This window comes from Chiloscyllium plagiosum, unplaced genomic scaffold (genome assembly GCF_037043375.1).
Source record: "Chiloscyllium plagiosum isolate Xiang-an unplaced genomic scaffold, Cpla_swu_hap1 HiC_scaffold_45, whole genome shotgun sequence".
In the NCBI taxonomy this organism is placed as follows: Eukaryota; Metazoa; Chordata; class Chondrichthyes; order Orectolobiformes; family Hemiscylliidae; genus Chiloscyllium; species Chiloscyllium plagiosum.
Genome location: NW_028270183.1, coordinates 8,941,057 through 8,962,871, shown reverse-complemented (window position 1 = coordinate 8,962,871; position 21,815 = coordinate 8,941,057). Strand labels below are relative to the sequence as shown.

General features: G+C 39.9%; 1 protein-coding gene and 1 long non-coding RNA gene across 3 annotated transcripts in view; one reads left to right on the top strand and one right to left on the bottom strand.

Moving 5' to 3' along the window:
- LOC122552255 (uncharacterized) overlaps positions 1-13,753 on the top strand; it is an 83,803-nt gene extending 70,050 nt beyond the window's left edge. For both annotated transcript variants that reach the window (XR_006312335.2, XR_015754402.1), the window contains 2 exons: positions 11,501-11,666; positions 13,369-13,753. This is a non-coding gene — a long non-coding RNA (uncharacterized LOC122552255). The remainder of the gene's footprint in view (positions 1-11,500; positions 11,667-13,368) is intronic.
- Positions 1-21,815, bottom strand: part of notch3 (notch receptor 3) — a 292,195-nt gene that overhangs the window by 259,856 nt on the left and 10,524 nt on the right. The window contains exon 2 of the mRNA XM_087983126.1: positions 15,014-15,210. The gene's annotated coding sequence lies outside the window, so the exon portion shown is untranslated. The remainder of the gene's footprint in view (positions 1-15,013; positions 15,211-21,815) is intronic.

Sequence of the window (21,815 nt, the reverse complement as noted above, 5' to 3'; positions counted from 1 at the left end):
AACGCTTCGGATCAAATGGATTCTGATGTAGGCATAAAGCACAGTTGTTTTATGTCTCACAGTCAGGATTTCAGAATACTTTTAAGAGTCAAGCTCATAATATCATCATTACATCATTGGGAGTGATCTGAAGGTATAAAGGTCTCATCCTGCATTTTACCCAGGATCACTTAAAGCATGCTGATCTATTGCATGTTAGTAGCTTAATATCAATGATAAACACTGATGATATATAAAATAAGAAATTATTCAAATTATTCAAAATAAACAGTTGTTCTCCACAGCATTTGGAGGCCAAATTCAACAAGAATGTGCATGATATTACAGAAACAACTCTACAGTTGTGAACCAGTGAGGTCAAGTTCTTACAATCTCCACGCTCAGCTCAAATTAAATAAATTGCTTGTGTTTGGTTTACACACTTTATGGCATAATATAGAGCCCCTCTGTAGTGTTGTCCCTTGAATCAGAATATTTGGGATTAATTATTTGGATCCTAATGAGAGCTTGGGAATGTTAACCATCTCAGGATTTTGAAAAGTGGGTATCACTTGATACTTAAAGCATTCCAAAGATCATTGGTATATTCCAAAAACAGGTTTTCCAAAGTGTTTGGTCGAGATTCCAGTTCTAACACAGTTCCAGAGGGAACTGGGAAATTACAGCATTGTTTCTTCCATAGACAATAACAACATTAATCATGCTGCAAGGCCACACAGCAACATTTTATGAATAGATGTAGTGTGAAATCTGGGTTCTTTTAGCACTGAGACTATGTACCTGTTTAGCCTGAATTAGACTGAGCATGCCACCAATAACAGGTAAAAGGATCAAGTTTGCTGCATTTCATTTGGAGGAGATGCATTGATGGATAACACATCAGAAGGAAAATATATTCAATGTTGGCATATGTTAGGTATAAGAATTTTACTCTTGCACAACATGTGTTTTCCCTTGCAAAGTATAGTAGCAGATAGAAACTCCCTTCTTGAACACCTGAACTAATGGCTATTAACGTACAAACTTAGGTATCCAGAGGGCAGAGGGGAATCATCCCTGAATCCAAAAAGGATCCTCAACTAATGTCCACATGTTGCACTTTCTAATTTCTCTGAACCAAAATCAGGAGTAGACACACCTTGGCTAATTTCCATTCTTAGTGTTCTCTATGGTCAGCAGATTCTTTTATGACTCAGTGTTACAACCAACGCTGTATGTGCCCACAAGACCATCAAGGGACTTGCACTTCAAAGTCTGCAAAATTATTATTTTAGCTTTTTGTATGATCTAGAAGCTGAGCCACACAGACTACAACATCCTCTCTTCAGTTCCCAGTCTGGGGTTTCAGCTAGAACAGAGATGTCAGTCTATAACACACATAAAAGTTGATGAATGGCTTATTAAAAGTTGACAGCTCAACGTAAAACACTCAAAATAACCTGGAATGAAAGCAAAAAACAACATTCACTGTCCCAAGCCTAAGTGATAAATTAGGTTCCATTTTTATTTCATGAGATTTCAGGGTTTTCATTCGTGTTTTGGGATTTCATTTCTCATGACTGTAGATCCGAACTCTGAAGTTCTAATGCCCTTGTTAAGCTTGTAATTCCAAGTTTTTTTTCAAAAAGAGAGTTAATACAGTCATGTGCATAGAATGCCACACCTAAAGATGTGAAAGAAGCTTCACACAACAACCCTTCAAAGTGGGAACAGGCAAATCAAAACAGACTGGACTGTGATCTCTTGTGACTACAAAAATAACAAGGTTGATAATCCCTTGATTAGCAGCAAGCCACCCTCTGTGGATCATGTCACAAACTGCAGACACACTTTGTGTTTATCCAATTAAAGAATGCACAAGGACAGGAGTTAAAGGGTCAGTTTAAGCTCTACTGGAGTGTATTAGTGGGACTGAAATTCTCATGTGTACCAGTGTACTAAGATACCCCGTGTGCTGAGTGTTATCAGGCAAAAGGAAACAGGCCAACAAAAGGACTCTCTTACTCTGAGAGATAGAATTTAGTATAGTCAAAAGGATTCAGAACAATCTGATCTCAAACAACTTGCAAACCTAAGGATTTTAAAATCAACTATCAGTGTCAACGCCACTGGGAATTTTAACTGCAATAGCCATAACATTCAACTATCCATTTTTTGCAAACAATTCAGGGACTGTTCAGAATATTAGTTTTTGCAAACTTGTATCTTTTTGTTCTCCTTATTTATACTATGCGTGTTGTGTTACTAATTCTTCTCAAGTTTAGTAATTAACAAACTCACTCTTTATTAACTTAATAAAGCCTGATCAGATTGGCTCTTTTTAAAAGATAATTTCACTGGAAGGGAATCTCATCTCCGATACTGTAATATTTCTTGAGGCATCTGTAGAAGATTTCAGGCTTGATCTGGTGTTTTCTATCATTTCAAAGTTTTATCTTAAGGCAGCACTAAAGAGGCAGAGAAATAAAAAGAGCAAGTGTGTGCTGGAAAACTATAAAGAAAGGCACTGTAATGAATGAGGCCCAAAGGGAGCTCAGAAACTTCTAGAAGTCAGTTTGGTGGCCTCACTTGGTTAAAGTATGAACCACTTAGGTTCATCTGAATTTAGTAACAGCAAATCCACAGCAACAAAGAGCTTGTGTAAATAAAAACTGAAGTTTGCGTCGTACCTGCATTTCATAAATGGGTATATTCTCGACATGTGTTAGCTGTATGTATTTTTACAAAGGAATGGTTAACAGGATTGAAATGAAGGGAAGCAATGATTTACAATGCTAAGGCCAGTAGACTGGCTCACAGCTAAATAACACCTTGTTTTTATAGTTCTCAACCTTCTTTTATGGGTTTACCTTTCCCTAAATTGTACTCTTCCCTAACTCCATAACCCTCTGATATATCTACACTCCTCTAATTATGGCCTCTTGTGTGTTCGCAATCATAATTAGAACATAGAACATAGAACATTACAGCGCAGTACAGGCCTTTCGGCCCTCGATGTTGCGCTGCCCTCTCATACTAATCTGAAGCCCATCCCACCTACACTATTCCATGTACGTCCATATGCCTATCCAATGACAACTTAAATGCACTTAAACTTGGCGAACCTACTACCGTTGCAGGCAAAGCATTCCATACCCTGAATACTCTCTGAGTAAAGAAACTACCTCTGACATCTGACTTATACCTATCTCCCCTCACTTTAAAGTTGTGTCCCCTCGTGTTTACCATCCCCATACTTGGTAAAAGGCTCTCCCGGTCCACCCTATCTAACCCTCTGATTATCTTGTATGTCTCTATTAAGTCACCTCTCAACCTTCTTCTCTCTAACGAGAACATCCTCAAGGCTCTCAGCCTTTCCTCGTAAGATATTCCTTCCATACCAGACAACAGCCTAATAAATCTCCTCTGCACCCTTTCCAGAAACTGTTGAAGTCCACATTGATGCCCTGGGGTTGAAGTGTTCCGAGGCGGAAGATGAGGCGTTCTTGCTCCAGGCGTCTGGTGGTGAGGGAGCGGCGGTGAAGGAGGCCCAGAACTTCCATGTCCTCGGCAGAGTGGGATGGGGAGTTGAAATGTTGGGCCACGGGGCGGTTTGGTTGATTGGTGCGGGTGTCTCGGAGATGTTCCCTAAAGCGCTCTGCTAGGAGTCGCCCAGTCTCCCCAATGTAGAGGAGACCGCATTGGGAGCAACGGATACAATAAATGATATTAGTGGATGTGCAGGTAAAACTTTGATGGATGTGGAAGGCTCCTTTAGGGCCTTGGATAGAGGTGAGGGAGGAGGTGTGGGCGCAGGTTTTACAGTTCCTGCGGTGGCAGGGGAAAGTGCCAGGATGGGAGGGTGGGTCGTAGGGGGGGCGTGGACCTGACCAGGTAGTCACGGAGGGAACGGTCTTTGCGGAAGGCGTAAAGGGGTGGGGAGGGAAATATATCTCTGGTGGTGGGGTCTTTTTGGAGGACCCCACCACCAGGGATATATTTCCCTCCCCACCCCTTTACGCCTTCCGCAAAGACCGTTCCCTCCGTGACTACCTGGGTCAGGTCCACGCCCCCGCCCACGCAGACATGGGGAGAACATGCAAACTCCACACAGTCAGTCGCCTGAGGCGGGAATTGAACCTGGGTCTCAGGCGCTGTGAGGCAGCAGTGCTAACCACTGTGTCACCGTGCCGCCCAGTGATGAACAGCAGTGGACCCAACACTGACCCTTGCAGTACACCGCTAGTAACTGGACACCAAGATGAACATGTTCCATCAACTACAACCCTCTGTTTTCTTTCAGCAAGCCAATTACTGATCCAAACTGCTATGTCTCCCACAATCCCATTCCTCCACATTTTGTATAATAGCCTACTTTGGGGAACCTTAGCGAATGCCTTGCTGAAATCCATATACATCACATCAACTGGTTTAATCTCACCTACTTGTTTGGTCACTTTGTCAAAAAACTCAATAAGATTCGTTAGGCACGACCTATCCTTCAGAAAACCGTGCTGACTGTCCCTGATCAGATTATTCTTTTCTAGATGGTTATAAATCCTATCTCTTATAACCTTTTCCAACACTTTACCAACAACTGAAGTGAGACTCACTGGTCTGTAATTACCAGGGTTGTCTCTACTACCCTTTTTGAACAAGGGAACCATATTTGCTATCCTCCAGTCCTCAGGCACTATTCCTGTAGACAATGATGATTTGAAGATCAATGCCAAAGGCTCGGTAATCTCTTCCCTTGCTTCCCAGAGGATCCTAGGATAGGTTCCGTCCGGCCCAGGGGACTTGTCTATTTTCACACTCTGCAGTATTTCTAATACCTCTTCCTTGTGAACCTCAACCTCTTCTAGTCTAGATGCAAGTATCTCTGTATCTTCCTCACCAACATTTTCATTTTCTATAGTGAACATTGTCGAAAAATATTTATTTAGTGCTTCCCCAATCTCCTCTGACTCCACACACAACTTCCCACTATTATCCTTGATTGGCCCTAATTTAACTCTCGTCATTCTTTTATTCCTGACATATCTATGGAAAGCCTTAGGGTTAACCCTGATCCTATCCGCCAACAACTTCTCATGTCTCCTCCTGGCTCTGCTGAGCTCTCTTTTTAGGTCTTTCCTGACTTCCTTGTAACCCTCAAGCACCCAAACTGAGTTTTCACATTTTGTCCTAACATAAGCCTTCTTCTTCTTCTTGACCAGGGATTCCACTTCCTTAGTAAACCATGGCTCACGTGTTTTATATCTTCCTTCCTGCCTGACAGGTACATACTTATCTAGGACACATAGGAGCTTTTCCTTGAATAAGCTCCACATTTTTAATGTGCTCATCCCCTGCAGTTTCCTTCCCCATTCTATACTTCCTAAATCTTTCCTAATTGCATCGTAATTTCCCTTCCCCCAGCTGTAACTCTTGCTCGGTGGAGTACACCTATCCTTTTCCATCACTAAAGTAAACCTGACAGAATTGTAATTGCTGTCTCCAAAGTGCTCACCTACTTCCAAATCTAACACCTGGCCAGGTTCGTTACCCATACTAAATCTAGAGTGGCTTAGCCCCTTGTAGGCCTGTCTACATACTGTGTCAGGAAGCCCTCCTGCACACACTGGACAAAAACTGACCCATCTATAGTACTCGTACTGTAGTGATCCCAGACAATATTTGGATAGTTGAAGCCCCCCATTGCTCCACCATTGACAGCCGTGCCTGCAGTTTTCTAGGTTCTAAGCTTTGAAATTTCCTTCCAATCTCTGAACCTCATTTGCCTCCTTTACGATTCTTCTCAAAATGTGCCTCTTTGACAAAGCTTTCAGTCATCTGATCTCCTTAAGAGGCTTGGGTGACATATTGTTTTATATTGTTCCTTCAAAAGATTTTTGTAGTCTGCACTACAATGTCTCTAAGGAAAATAACACTTCAAATTTTTCAATTTCAGTATGTATTTAATTCCCTTGATGACAAGATTGGCCAAAGTACAGCCTGCGAGACACATCCTTTCATCTTCATTGTATCTGCAGACACTTACCAGATTGGGGATTTCAGGAAATACACTTTTGGAACTAGAATCAGAGACTTTGACAGAGGAAGAAACTCAGATCTTTCATCTATACTGAATGAGTTTTAATGAATCACACAAGGCAATTATCCAAAATAATAAGGAATGATGGCTGGAGATGGGCACTTTCCGAAGAGGAAATGCAGTGGTGCTGCTGTGAGAGAAGGGGAAATATCCATGGAGGGCAGCACGATGATTTACAACACACCCTCTGATTATCTTTGAATTTCTGTTGATATGGTGTTGTAAGCAAACTATAAAATTGCCTATCAAATGTTTTCATTGATTTGGTAAACATGGATGTAGGTTTGCTCGCTGAGCTGAGAGGTTCATTTCCAGACATTTCATCACCCTACTAGGTAACATCTTCAGTGGGGGGCTTCAACTATCCAAATATTGACTGGGATCACTACAGTACGAGTACTATAGATGGGTCAGTTTTTGTCCAGTGTGTGCAGGAGGGCTTCCTGACACAGTATGTAGACAGGCCTACAAGGAGCAAACCTGTATCCAGAACCTCAACCTGGGCTACAAATCTTCTCAAAATTTGGTAAACATTTATGCTGCTCTGACTTCAATGATTTATTGATTCACAAATATTTCATCCCTATTCAATACACATAACCAACACTGAAGAAAATCCGTAAATCTGATATTTATAAGTAGATGTCTACATTCAGAAAGCACTATTAAAATACTCCAATAGAAAAGCAGCATGTTCACATTATGAGTATTATAGTATTATAATTTAGATCACCTTAATTGACAATCCAATTTAATTAACTAATCAACTCAAGAATGGTTTGTCATACCACAAGTGCTATTTCATAATAATAGCAACTCTTGTTAATCTAATATGCAAATGGTTCTCAATAGCTCAACAAGAGTTGTTATATCATCCTCCAGTCCAAATATTTGTCTTGTTTTTGCCAAAATTCCCACTCCTTAATACTGCTCTGGAGCGCTGGCCTACATTTGGTATGTGAGTGTCTGCAGTTGAACTTAAACTTAGAACCTTCTGACTCTAAGGCCAGAGGTGTTACCCCTGAGACACAGTCAGCACCAATGGTGGTTTACAGCATGACTGTAAAATAGTTCTTATTTTGCAGAGGTTTGTCATTATGCCAATGAAACAGCTTTAACTTATATGTTTCAGTAGATTTATCACCTGTTGTTGAACGTCATCTAAACGTTGGTCGAAGAGCATTTAACAAGTATGGGTAAGTTCCCAAACAAGTATTTGCTCCATTAATGTTGAACCAATACATGGCATCCCAAATGGTAACTTGGCTGAGACCCAGAGAAAACATGCCCGACTACGTAAAACATTTTCAACATCAATTAAGGCAGTTGGGCTTAGCACTTTTCAAATGAACTTACGTACATTAGATTAGATTGTGTGTTGTGCTTGTTGGATCTGAATTACATTTTGTCATCAGAAAGTTAATATATTGGAAAGATTGCAAAATCTAAAAATGATTGAATTGACTCTAAAATCCCTCCACCCTTTTGGTATAGGAAGTGTTATAAATGACATTTGCAAATCAAGAGCATTTTACACGCCCACTTCTTAGTCAGTGAGCCTACAAACTCAGTTGGTTTGTGGTTTGGATCAAAGTTTGTAATGTGTCTAACTTTAATGCTGCATCAAAAAGACATCTCCTCCAAAAATGTAACATTCCCTCACTCTCACCCTGGGAGTGACAGCTCAAATCACTTACTCGAGTGTCCGGAGTGTGGTTTGAAACTACAATCTTTTGGACTCAATGACAAGAGTGTTACTACTGAATCACGATGAGGTTAATAATGGCATATATGCTTGTTTATTGATTTCCATAATCGCTATGGAAGGAGTGTAAAATTTGATATTTTGATGTTTTGAGAGGATAGGCATTCCACAATATTAGTCTAGTGATGTGTCCTGAAGTTCATTGACATTACTTCAATGAGCTTTGACAGCAACTCAATTACTTTCCTTTTTAAACAGTTTGACCTCCCCATTGTGTAAATGTTTGGTCTGTTGATGTATTGTATTAAATGGATTGGGAAGCTCCAAAGTTCAATTATCCACAGTCTGTGCAGAGCTTTGATCACAGATTTTTGTTTTAACAAGTTATTTGTTCACTGGATATGGGCATCATTGACAAGGCCAGCATTCATGACCCATGTTTAGCTGACCTCAAGAAAGTGGCAGTGAGTTCTAGAACTATTGCAGGCTGTACTCCCATGTGATGTTAGGTAGAGATCTCCAGAGATTTGAACTGATGACAATGAAGGAACAGCAAAATTATTCAAAAATAGGATAATGTGTTATTTGGAGAAGAACTTACAGATGGAAGCATTTCCAAGCACCTGCTGCCCTTGTCTTTCTAAGTTGAAGTCAAACATTTGGAAAGTATTGTTGAATGTGATTTCCATGTTACTGTGGCATATCTTTATATGCTATTCACTGCCACATGATGCAGAAACCAATTGTTTAGAACCATAAAGGGTTTGAAATCCACCAGGATGTGTTTTGGATGATATCAAACTCCAAGTTGTAAATTTGCTCGCTGAGCTGGTAATTTGTTGCCAATCTGATATCAAGTTTCTCAGTGTTGTGGGAGCTGCACTCATCCAGGCAAATGGAGAATATTCCATCTTGCTCCCAACTTGTGTGGTGTAGGCAGGGCTTTGGGAGCAGGTGAGTTACTTACCACATAATACCTAACCTCTGACTGCTCTGATAGCCACAGTATTTATCTTCTACATGTATTCTTCCAGTCAATGGTGAATCATAGGATGTTGATGAAAGGGCTTCTTCAATGGTAATGCTGTTGAAAGTCAGAGGGTGGTTCACCAGTACTGGAGATTATCATTACATGGGACTTGTGTGACATTACTGTAGTTTGCAGTTTTTCTTCCCCAGCCTCTCTATTGTCTAGGTCTTTCTGCTGGGAGGAAGAGACTACTTTGGTATCTGTGGTACTAGAAAATATTGCAGATGCTAGATATCCTAAATAAAATAAAACAGAAAATGCTGGAAATATACAGCAACTCTGCTCTTGCTTCATTATTATGAGATGTGAAGCATGTGAGTACCATAGAATCTGGGTTAAAACATGTTTCACTGTCTTGACCATAGTTACAGCTCTCTGCTGATGATTGCACGGAATTGATGATAGTGAGCAAGGACCTAGTCGAGTCTTCGCTTGTGAGTAACCTGCTAACTTTCACTGTCTGGGCTTCCATGTAAACATAATCTGAATAGGTGAGTTCCTGGTATTGATCAGTCAGTATCATTCAAACCATATCTAATGGATAGGAAAGGATTAGAAGAATATGGGTCAAGTGCAGGGAAATGGCCATTTTGGTCAGCATGGACCAGTTTGGGCCAAAGGGTTTGTCTCCGTGCTGTAGGACTCCATGATTCTATAATGAGTTGGTAGTTTCAGGAGGAAGGGGAAAAATAACCTCTGTATATAACCTCACTTCTAACCAAACAATTGCAGAGTTCCTGATAAATTTGATCATATAAAATAAATATTATTTCAGTTTATTTTAAATGAGTCACTTACAGGTGACTAAAACAAATTGCCTATGTACTGCTTTTTGGAATAAATCCTGTAGTTTAACTCATATTTTCCCACCACAGGTTGGCTTTAAACTAACTTAGTAAAAAGGTAATAGACTAATGAAGGGGAAACACCACTTGTGTGTGTAAAAACATTTCACAAGAAAGTGTCCTCTTTGTATCCATCAAAATCCCTTCAATTTCAATAGGCTTAATCTGCAGAAGTGGGCATAATGTCAGAATCAACATAAATATGCATCAAAAAGAGGAATGAGACTGGGGAATACTAAAGTGAGAAATGTATGGTGAGAGATGGGTTCAGCTTTGCCAGTGCTGAAGTGTTCCACACACAAAACAAAGTCAGAGGGTAGTCGAAGCGATTGTCCAGCTAGTGACATTAGCACATATTTGCTTATGTACACTGTCACCAAACAGGAGTAACTGGAACAGAAACCAGGCCTGATTATCTCTGATCCTGTTGAGGGGTGCCAAAGCTAATAGACGTTTTCTCATGAACATGCTGCTCCAACTGAGATTAGCTAACAGCACAAAGCAAGGATTGAATCTCCATCTGAGGGTGCAGATCTTCATATCCACTAATTTAGGTAGTGTGATGCCATTGTCAATGTCTGTTCAATCAACTTTGCTGGCTATGATACAAACTATTTTAGGCTTCAAGACAAATTGTCCACCCCTGCACACAGCAAATCAAGGAAGAGTTCGCTTTTTGCTTTCTGTCATTGTGCTTTTTGAAACCAAGATTTTCCATGCCAATAAAATCAGAAGTGTCCTTGTGGTCTGACTTCTCCCATTGAACTGAATCAAAGCAAAGCGAAGAATTCAATTTGTAGAATTTAAACAATTTGAATAAAGAAGTTTCTTGGATTTTGAAATGGAAGTGAAAGGAGTGACCAGTTCACTGAACATATTTCAGCTCATGGTACATCTGAGCTACTGGAATTCTACTGGAATTCTCACAGACTGCTAGGGAAGTATTCAACGGATGCTGAAGTCATTCTTCATTCAGACCCAAATATCCAGAAGTAAATTATATAATAACGTTAAACCTTAAGACAATAAAATACTAGCTTTATCTGTTTCTAAAGAGAAACATTTCAACAATTGACTGTTTATGTTTTCTCTCCTCTGTAAATATTTTTTTAAGAATTATCTGGAACAGATATTTTTGGCAGTGCTGTGTAGCAGCTGAGTTAAACGCTCTAATCTTCATAAAGTCCTCTTCACATAGTAGGCATTTTCAATGTAATGTGAGAAATTGCACCACATTCCATCGGGCAGATCTGTGCAGCCATTCCAGCTGTTAAAATAACTGTGCTCACTGTCACTTATTTTAAGCAGCAAGAAATCCATCTTGAGTACACTAACTAACATAGACCACTTCAAAAAACATATCGCACAGTGCAATGATTGGCACTTTTAGACATCACTCAACTAGCTCAATGTATCTGCGTTTCTGTAGCATCATGGTGTTTTTCTTATCTTTCTAGGACTGTTCAGTATTATACTTCCTTTCTAATGTTCAGATGAGTTAGATTAGATTAGATTAGATTCCCTACAGTGCGGAAACAGGTCCTCCGGCCCAACAAGTCCATACCGACCCTTCGAAGAGTAACCCACCCAGACCCATTCCACTACTCCCTACTAATGCACTTATCACTATGGGCAATTTAGGTGGTATTGCTTATGGAAATCCCCAAATGTTTACATTTTTTAATAGGAATATTGGTGGCAGAGTTATCCGAGATGACGTGCGCATTTATTTGACCTTGATTCTTCTCTCTTAGTGGCATAGTTGGCTTCTATTGAATGCCTGAAGAAGTTCTGAAAAAAATTCATACTGTACTCAGAACATTAACTCTGTTCTCTTTCCACAGATGCTACCAGAACTGCTGAGTTTCTTCAGCATTCCCTGTGTTTGTTTCTACTGAATATCTACTGGATATTGCAATCAAGATCAAAATTATTTCAGAGGAAATCACTGGTACAATGAAAAACTCTAATCACTGGGCTGCAGTGCAAGACATTGTTTTCCTATTAAAGGTTTGTTTTTAAAAAATACTCAATATTAATTCTGCTGTTCAGGCTCAATTTCTTGCATAAAACTTGTGATAATAGTTCATTATTTCTGATTGTAGAAATTTGGTTTTCTATCAAACCATTCAAATTTTATCCTCTTTTGCTGTCACTCTAATTTGGCTCACATCTGGGTGTGATTCCAAATCCACCATTCACTCTCCAGTGCCGTTGCCCAAACACCCAATATTTAATTCAAAAGGCTTAAATTTTGGCAAGCTACTCAATTATAAGGGAAATATAACTAAAACCAACATGTCCTCAGCTTCCCATCGACGAACGCATCTCCAGCACACTGCACAATCCAGTTGATTTTGCCTTTCCAACTCAGAGCACTGAGACCCATGATAAAGCCAATAGTGATGCCCCAGCTGAAAGAACCTGACCACGGGGAATCTAACCTGAGACCTCCTGGTCTGAATGACACAACCTTTGTGTTGCCTTAATTAAATAGTCCTGACTATTGGGCTTATAATTGATTGAACTGAGAATGTGAATCTAAGGCTATAATTGGCATTCAGAAATTACCATACATGCCAATTCCATGGGTTCCAGGCAAAGTTTGAGTGTAATTTAGCAATATTTGCCAGTGCAAATAAACAATCAGATAGGACCGTGCACTTTTCAATTAACCTCATACATTAGGCATGAAGTAGTCAATGTGCATGTTATTCTATCTTTTGTAAGAAGCAGTGGGTTCAGGGCAATGTTACAATTAAGACATCTGAAAAACATTTCCTGATATTCATCTGGACAATATCCAGCCACCATTCTATTTTTCACTTAATATTATCCCTCTCTTTAGAGATGCCGTGCACCTTCGTCTTCAGCTAAGAGCATGATGTGGGTGATCCATTCTATATTTTTTTTAGATTCCCGACAGTGTGGACAGAGGCCCTTCGCCTCAACAACTCCACACCGACCCTACAAAGAGCAACCCACCCAGACCCATTCCCCTACATTTACCCCTGCACCTAACACTACGGGCAATTTAGCATGGCCAATTCACCTAACCTGCACATCTTTGGATTGTGGGAGGAAACCGGAGCACCCGGAGGAAACCCACGCAGACATGGGGAGAATGTGCAAACTCCACACAGAGTGTCACCCGAGGCTGGAATTGAACCTGGGTCCCTGGTGCTGTGAGGCAGCAGTGATAACCACTGAGCCACTGTGAAGCACCAAATCCTCAAAAGGTCATGAGAACCAAGATTCCCTCCCTCAATCCCATGTGGGAAAGGGTATGGCCTTCAGGAGCTAGTGTCTTCAGCTGACACCACAGCAGAGAGAAGTAATGAGAGTGTCAATTTGAATCCAATCCCCACATCAATGGGCCTGAACCAGCCTTTTTACGATTAGGTTGTTTCAGTCACAGATGGGATTTTGGTGTGTGAGGAACATCAGGACATTTCTTGATGCAAAGTACTGCCTTGCTAATGTTTTGAGAAAGAATCATGAAATTTCTTCAGTAATCATTTCACTCAAAAATCTCCCTATTACAAGCATTCTAAAAATATCTAATCAGAGTCTCGAACACTCAGTGCTGAAATAATATTATTTGATAAATGTGCCACAGACCCTATTTTGATAAGTGGTGGAATAGATTCATGACTGATAGTTTCAGTTTTGACATTAGTCTCAGCCTGGAATTTTTCTCATTATATTTTAGACAGTATTGACAGACAAGATCAAGATCTCTGAAGGAAGTGAGGGACAGAATAAGGCTGGAGCGTGTAGGAGTTCTATTTATCAATTAAAGATTGCAATGCCCCGATAACAGCCATGGTAAACATATCTGTACATTTGCAGCATGTTATAGACTGGTGCTCACTGTTCTCCCACAAGACTGCTTCCCAATTGTACAAACAAAATACACTTCAATGCTTAATTGTTTAAACATTATAAAGTATTTGTGTTTCAACATGTCATTAGTCTCACACTCGCACTGCTTGATTTATGTGCTGGAGCCAGTTACTGGTTTATTCAACATAAATGCAGCCGTCTCAAAAGATATCATCTGTTACTCAATGGTGTGCAAGATCTCTTTACTTGCACTGTTTCAACATTAACCCCTGTTGGTTTGTGTGCCTTTCAACTACACACTGCCAGAAAGCTGCAAACTGACATCAACATTTCTGACTCCATCAGAGCTCTGTGGCATTTAAAATGACATGGGAAAGCTACAAGCGTAGCAGCTATGATTCTGTATTGCACTGAAGCAAAACATTATTAGCTACAGCACAATGGGCCAGTTTGGCAGCCCTCTTGAGTTGAATTATCATCTTCCCACGCACAACACGGGGCCAGGCTGATGCTCACATAAACGAGGCAGGTGAGTGAATCTATCCGTAACGGATGCAAGACTGCAAACATTGGGATCAAATAAAAATAATTTAAATCAATTTTTTTTCTCCTCCAACATGTTAAAGTGGATTTTACATGACAGCAGGATATTGGTAAGTGTTTTTGAAAATTTCAGCACTTTGTATTTGTTAGCAGCCAAAAACAAGCACAGAGACTATGAATAACCCACATCATCTTTTCAATGTGGTATATAGGCAGCTTGCCAACTTTGTGTTGTCTGCTGATTAATATGATTGCAACAGGTAGCATGCCTCAGCAGAGTGCCCAAGATCAGGTAAAGCTGACAGTAGTTGACACCCGTCACCCCTTAAAGGGAGGCACATTGTGGCTGGAGAGGCGACTAAAAGTTGTTCTATCTGACCTAGGAAAGTCATAAGGATGGTACAAGATGGGAGAACGGGCTTTAATGTTTTAAAGCACTGGTGAACTTAGTAGAAGAAATTTAAAGAAGGAGAGGTGTCTTTTATTCTCACAGTCCAGGATGCCCTTGAGATATATTTACTGAGGCTACAGAGAGCAAATAGCCCTGTTGGTGAAAGCCAAGAGTTAAGCCCAAGGACTTGAGTAAATGCTGCAAGAGGTTCAATAACTTTACATGAGTGGATGCAACCAGTAAATGTATTTTCAAATGTTATATCCCATCAACAGCACTACTTGAATCAGACATAAGTTATTACAGGTTAGCCCTATCACTTTCCGACAAACAATTGCTTATTAACCAGGGCTCATACCTGACATTTGTTTGCGACATTGCACTCTCACACATTTGGCATATTTGCAAGCCCCATGTACACTTCATACAATTTATGACTGTCCTGATTGCATAGCTGTGTGAGTCCAACTGGTTGCATGACACTCACTGGAACACTTTCCTCTCTCTTGCACAACAATACTGCATACTATGGGAGAAAGCAGACGTTAACTGAAAGAAGATAGTTGCATATACTGACCTCCATTGAGAGGACCGTGATGACCATTATGGGCATGCCTATTTCTGAAGCTGTGGCCAGTGCTGAGGCTGAAACCATTGAAGATGACAGTAACCTCCAATCTGATCTTCTGTCTCACAGCTTACCTTCCCTTCATACCATGCTGTCTTCTAATTTACGAGTTGCAGATGGTGAAAGCATGCACTTTCTGTCCTGCACTGGAGATAAACAGTTGCAAGAAAGAGAGAAATCAATGGCTGAAGTGATGGTGGCAGCAGCGTATGACTAGAATATGTTGTGAGCAATGCGGTTAAAAGTTATGCTGTCACAATACAGAGTAGGAAAGTCCCTGGTCCACACAGCATTGCTACTGCCAGCTGGGCCAGTAGTAAAAATGCTGCAAATAGCCAGAGCTCCCTGGATCAGGAAAAGGAAAACCACAGAGGGGATCAGTTCCCAACCATTAACAATCAAAGAAGCAAAAGAGAATTTGTTTTGCAAGGTGTAACACCAAGTAATAGAGCTGTTCAGAAGAGATGATTGCAACAAACCACATTAACAGAAAAAAAACTCGTTTTTACAGCTAAAAGGATTTCATCACATTGCCTTCACCTGCCAAGTCAGTCAGCTCTCAACATGTATGTGCAAGGAACGGTGAGGTCCCAAGAGCCTGGCCAGCGGGAGAATCACTTTCAATCTCTGGAGCAGGCATTTAAAATTATTAAAATTGCTACTTCACACATCGCCATCAGCAGTTTCTCACAGCTGGGGGAATTAATACCTAGCTATTGTATCATGTTTTATATTTGCAACTAAAGTTGAAGACTGCATTAAATTAAATTTAATCTACCAGAAAATAATTCATTCTAGATGTCATCTTTCCAACCACATGAAAAGGCGTTTTTGAAGGAGCAGCAGAATGATTGATTAAGTGAATTGATTTCTGACAGATGACCACAAAGTTGAACAACAGAGACCCACTTAAACGGTCAGTTTTAACATTGAGTTTATTGGCATATAATTTGTTGACTACATCTTTAAAACTTTGATAATTTGGGGCCCACTACCTCACCCTAGGGTGCTTTTTCTGACTTATGGTTCCACCAACACCCTTTGATACTTCAAGGATTGCACCTACCAGAACACAAGGCTTAAAAACATGGAAGATCTTTTCAGTCACATGTGCAAACAACCTTTCCTTCAGGAGTCTTTCAGTCGAATATGGACAAGATGATGTGCTGGTTTTATTTTATTACTGGCCCAGCTTGCAATGGCAATTCCACATGGACTAGGACACCTTTCCACTCGGTATAGATTGAAGATGGTGACTTTAACCTTGAACCATTGGGACAGCATAATTGCTGATGACCACAATTTAAGCCTGCTGGAGATGTGAACTCAGAAACTTGCAGGGTTTCCACTCAAACACTGACTAAGTGCAATTTTTATAGCTCAGCAAACATGGCCCCTTATGTCGCCCCCACCTTTCCCAAAGGTAGAACTGCTACTGGCATAAAGTATCAGGTTTAAAGATGTTTCAGGATCAAATAATAGGTATAAAGTGAGGTGTCCAAGAACCTGATGGAGGAGGCACTTCCTGATTCTTCCTGTTCCTCTCTCCTTCAGCCTGGCCTCATGTCCTCTTCCCATTCTACCTTGGATCCCCTAGCAAGATGTTAATAGCTAGGCACTCCCTTTCTCCTGGTGATTCAGTCGCATCACTACTGACTGAGCTGGTGGAGTCCTGAAAGATATGCTTGCCAGACTGTCCCTGTGGCAGCTGTGAGGGAATCAACAAGAGGGAAACATTGACTTGACCTCATCCTCGCCAATCATGTCTGTCTAGGTAGGAGATGATCAACACAATTTACCAGCTTAAACATGTGCACAGCAGCAGTGTGTGCCATCTACAAGATGTGTTGAAGCAACTCACCAGAGCTCCTTCACTAGCACCTCCCAAATCTGTAAATTCTACAATCTGGAAGGACAAGGGCCGCAGATATACAGAAATACCATACTTCCTGCCAAGCCATATACCATCCTGACTTGGAAAGATATTGCCATTCCTTCACTGGGTCAAAATCCTGGAATTCCCTTCCTAATAGCACTGTGTACATCAAACCCCATGGTGGACAGTAGTGATTCAAGGAGGTGAGTCAAGGGGGCAATAGGGATGAGAAGTAAATGCTGGTTTTGCCAGCCATCAAAATGTTGTGGAGTCTTGTAAATGAGCAAATACAGCTACTTTATGTGGCAGTCACTTGAAACTTCTCTAAATGGCTGCCTTTAGTGTCAGTTTCAACTCTATCGTGTTAAGCACAGGCTAAACTGTTAATTCAGCTTAAATAAGCTTCATCTAGGCCTCTCTAAAAGCTATTTGTTCCCTATAGTGCCATGCAAAAATTGCTGTTTGACTTCTCCAGTCTTTGTTTATATCCCAGACACCAGTGATCAACCTCGTGACCCTTAACTGTGCCGACTCCAGCAACTGAAATGACTAGACATGGATGCAGTAATCATCTGACCAAAATACAATACAATTGGCTGCAACTTTCTCAGAATTGTAAGCTGCTGTTTTGACTACATTTTGTGTGGTATTCTATTTGCTTTGCTGATTTTAATGGTGGAACATAACTATAAAGTTCTAAAGCCTATCAATCTCCTTCTACTTCATGTTTAGCTGTTTCAACATCAATCAGGTATACATATGCTATCAAATTTTTCTTACATTGTGCAGTACAGGACCTTAACTGTATTAAATTTCTTTAGTTGTTATTTCATCAAATAATATTTCCATGTTGCCAGTTCAAAAGCCAACTAAAACTGAGACTCTGAATTCCAGTTATTTATGAGATTTAACAATACTAATGATCTTGGTACAAATATCTGGGGAGATCCAACACAACATTTGCTCCAACCTAATATCAGAACAAATAATTCCTACTTCTTTTCCCCTTCTAGCTAGGTTTCTTTCTATTCCTATCCTGAACCTTCAATGCTTTGGACTTAATAAGTAGGCTTTCACGTGGATCTTTTGCCAATTGTATTAGGGACTAAAAAGTGTGTATTCATACAGTGTATTTAAAAGACTCATGATATCTTAAACTGCTTTATTGCTATTGAAGTATGTTTGAAGTGAAGTCAATGTTATTTGTAGCAATGTTGTAATAAATCATATTGCAATCTGGACATAGTTTAATATAACATAAACATGGGCTCTGCACTCAGCTCAAGGAACCTGAACTTGGAATCCTACTGGTATCGCTAAGTTACGCATTGGGTCTTCTTGCCAAATGATTTAATGGGTGCATTTTAATCACTAATTAGCTGGATTGTAAGATGCACTGGTGAAGACTGAATTTGGTGCCAAACTTGAGGAATTTGCTAGTTGTGTCTGAAAATCTTTGAATGAGACGTTGATGATGCAATGAGGAAGAAGTAGTCACTTGTGTTTATATGGAACAGAAAATCCAAGATGTGTGGCAAATAATCAAGAGCAGCCACTGGACATATTTCTTTAATTTACTGATACCACACAAACAGATGAGTGCTTTTTGATTTGGAATCAACATCGCACAGAAATTGCAGAGATTGGATAGCAAAATGATACTGTTTTCTTCCAGGAAAGTTTAGCGGGTGGACTTGCATTCACTTCCAAAATTATGCTTTAAACAAATGGTAAATTTGGAAGAGAAATAAAGATTTGAATTTAAATGCATTGATCCGGTTTACTTTTATGTACAATCAAATGTGCGTTGCACGCTTCTATTACAGGACTCATGAATATTAAAATGAAATTTCCTAAAATTATTCAATATTTCATTGCAGTTTTATAATTGCTGTTCTCCCTTTTATAACTGAAATGTAAAATTCTCTTGAAATTTGTAATACTGTAGCAATTAATGAAAGGTTATTTTTCCTTATCCAATTTGCTGCATTGCCTTCCTAAACCCTTTGATGGGTTGGTCTTCCTCAGTAAGTCACCAAATGTCCTTTTTTCACAAGGTAAGCTCTACACTTGGCATTATTTGTTTAACCGATCCCTGCCCTCATCTAGCATCCTGACACTCAGACATACCCAACAAAAGATTCCTTTCCCTGGATCCTAACCTAAACCAAAGAAATTCTGAGCCCAATTGTTATGCCTCTACCATTCCTGTGAGACTAGTTAGTTTAGTATTGATCATATAATAAAACATTCCTTTTATTTTACGGCTGAGCTGCTGACTGTTGGGTCAGATACTACAATACTTCAGTCACAATGGTTTCATATTATAACTACATGGTCAAGTATTGAATCCAAAATGACTGGCTACTCTGATCATAGAATACCTAGGGTGTGAAAGTAGGCCATTTGGGCCATCGACCTTATGAAGAGAATTCACCCCGTAATTTATCCCTGTATTCCCCACGGGTAATTCACCTAGCCTGTACCTAATGAGTAATTTAGAATTGCCAATGCACCTATCCGACATATCTTTGGACTGTGGGAGCAAACTGGAGCACCCAGAGGAAACCCACGCAGACACAGGGAGAACGTGCAAACTCCATACAGGCAGTCAGCCAAGGGTTGAATCAAACCCGGGTCCCTGCCACTATGAGGCAGCAGTGCCAACCACTGAGCCACCATGACATCCTTGCTGAATTTATTGCAAAATCTGAATGCATTTTAAAACTTTAACTCTGTATCTCTCTCTATAGATGCTGCCTAATGAAGTATTTCTGCAGGTTTTTACTTCAGATTTCCAATATTCATAGTATTTTGCTTTTGACTGAAAAACAATATTCTACACAGTGCAAGATTATTACTGTTTTTCCTGATGAAAACATGGTAATTTTGGCATCCCATCCACAACACAACACATAAGTGATGTTCTTCGAAATGTTTTTCCTATGATTTGCCTGTATAAACAGGGAAAAGAAATTTCTAGATATACATTAAGAGCATGAATCTTAAACCTCTCATACAGTAGCAAATAAATATCTATTGTAATCTATTTTGTAAGCTGTGTTACAAATAATAAACATGAAATGAGGCACATTACTTGTGAACACAAAAAACATAAGGTACCACACATTTCATGTTCCTTTACTATAATTGGAATAACTTAGAAATTTGAGCACAGAAACAGGTCATTCGGCCCCACTGATCTACGTTAGTGTTCATGTGCTGCACAGGCTTCCTCCTGCACCACTTCATCAGGCGACTGACTGTGTGGAGTTTGCACGTTCTCCCCGTGTCTGCGTGGGTTTCCTCCGGGTGCTCCGGTTTCCTCCCACAGTCCAAAGATGTGCAGGGTCAGGTGAATTGGCCATGCTAAATTGCCCGTAGTGTTAGGTAAGGGGTAAATGTAGGGGTATGGGTGGGTTTCGCTTCGGCGGGTCGGTGTGGACTTGTTGGGCCGAAGGGCCTGTTTCCACACTGTAATGTAATGTAATCTAATCTAATCATCACACTTTCTCAGCATATACCATCCCTTTCTCCCTCATGTACCTATCTAGCCTCCCAATAAACAGATCTATTATCTTGCTATCTCATGGTAATTTTGAATAATCAAGATAGATAAATGCTATACAAACAAAACCAGAAAGTACTGGAGAAACTCAGCATATTTGAAGAGAAAACAGAGGTAACATTCTAGTCCAGCGACTCATCTTCAGAACATTCCGAGAAGGGTCATTGGACTCGAAATGTTAACTCTGTTTTCTCTCCTTTTTCTGCAGGGCCTGCTGAGTTTCACCAGCACTATCTGCTTTTGTTTGTTTCAGATCACCAGCAAATACAGTTTTTTGTTTGTTTTTAAATAAATGTGTCACCCTGGTAGCGCATTCAACAGCTTAGTGAAACCTTTAGCAATAAATAGATAAAATTCCAAAAAATTTAATCTCATTGTTTAATCAACAGTACAGTTAGAAAATGGCTGTAAATTAATTTTAAGCAGCTTTATTCTCATCCTACTTGATATTAACATCAATGGAAACTACAGGGTTAAAAAGTACAGAATAGAAAATAGGCACTGATGATGAATTTCCATAACTCAAGATGGAAAAAATTCTGGCTGATAGAAGAAGGGTCAATGGCCTGCTCTGTGAGGAACGATATATTGGGAAAAGTTAATTGACTGCAGACTTTTTAAAAAAAGGGTCAGGTCACAATACAGACTAAAAAAGGAAATGATATTGTGATAAAAGCTATTTTCCCACACACTAATCCTGAACACATATTTAAACTGACATGTTGAAATGTAGCAACATGTTTTCTGCTCCCTAATAAATGTTTACCAGCATCCATGTCTCAAACTTTCCTGGATTCTTAATGCAACCTAAAACATAATATTATCCACGTTCCCACTAAGTGAAACCAGTCTTGGAACGGCATGTGTTTGCTAGGATTGGACTCTGATGCCATCTTCCCATTCCTTCAAATAACCCATCACCATCTAGGGTGAGGCTCATATGTGCATTTTGATGAGCATTCTAACGTGTTGACATCCCGGGAATATATCCCAGCTCTAGTCTTTACTTTGAGAAAAAAAAGAGGGAAATCAAGCATGGTGATGGAAAAGATGGGCAGAAAAGTGGAAGTGTGGGAAGTTAGAATTCTTCTCTGAGATTTTAAATCTATCATGAAGAGAACGTTGAGAGTTTTATGCCCCTTGAACCATCTCAACCCTTTTAATTTGTGCCCAGTTGCTCGGGAATCTAGTGGCATAATTGAACTATTTTCTATTTATGACAATTTCAGGATATGAAGCATTAGGAATGATATGAAGAAGAGCTCTGGAAGGCAAAGTGCTCCATCATTTGTCACACCTTTTAATAG